General features: G+C 33.3%; 1 protein-coding gene across 1 annotated transcript in view; it reads left to right on the top strand.

The window, feature by feature from the left end:
• Positions 1-741, top strand: part of LOC119592525 (steroidogenic acute regulatory protein-like) — a gene marked incomplete in the record, with an annotated part of 15,796 nt that extends 15,055 nt beyond the window's left edge. The window contains 1 exon segment of the mRNA XM_037941382.1: positions 9-741.

The following is a 741-nucleotide window of genomic DNA, read 5'->3' as shown; positions in this document are numbered from 1 at the left end:
TAGTCTGAACATATGCATGTATGAATGTGTATTTTGATATGCATTATTGACTGAGTTGATATTTTGAATAAGAAATCTTTTAAAGTACTAAAGTTTATACCAGTCACTTCCATTGGATTTATTTAAGTGCCTCTATCTGAGTGATGTATATAAAGCTAAGTATTAGGCAGTTGAAGATTGTACAAGTAAACCTGTTGTGCTTAATCTTCCTTTATGGAGGATTCAGGTGAGGATTCTGTCAGTATTCTTCTGATTGTAAATAAATAAAAAAATATATTTACAGGTCTCCCTGTCTTTACACTTTCTTTTCATTTAGATATACTACTGTGGCCCATTTAATGCAACAAGAAAATGCAATGTGTGAAATCAAAGACAGGTCTGTTTGCCCTTTTTGTTGTGTGTGTGTATTTGTTTTTTCCAGCATTTAGTGCTCCCTCTCTATTTGCTATGGGGGAGAACTATACAGTATGTAATAACAGTTGATTTTTCATGTGGAATTTAGTATGTGTATGGTTTGACCATGATTACTTTACTCATAAACTGACCACAATACAAAAGCATTCCTACCAACAGAAGTGCCCCATTATTATCAGAGTAGCCATTAAACAAACAATTTGATTTCACTGGAATAAACCAGTTTGGTAAGAAAGAGAGAAAAGAGCTGTTTCTTAATGTGGTGAATGTACTCTGTATCCGGCCTTTCTTATATGTTCAAGGTTCTGTATATATTAAGCTTGCTTG

This window comes from Penaeus monodon, chromosome 30 (genome assembly GCF_015228065.2).
Source record: "Penaeus monodon isolate SGIC_2016 chromosome 30, NSTDA_Pmon_1, whole genome shotgun sequence".
In the NCBI taxonomy this organism is placed as follows: domain Eukaryota; kingdom Metazoa; phylum Arthropoda; class Malacostraca; order Decapoda; family Penaeidae; genus Penaeus; species Penaeus monodon.
Note: the sequence above shows the minus strand (reverse complement) of the source record. Positions and strands in the feature narration are given on the sequence as shown.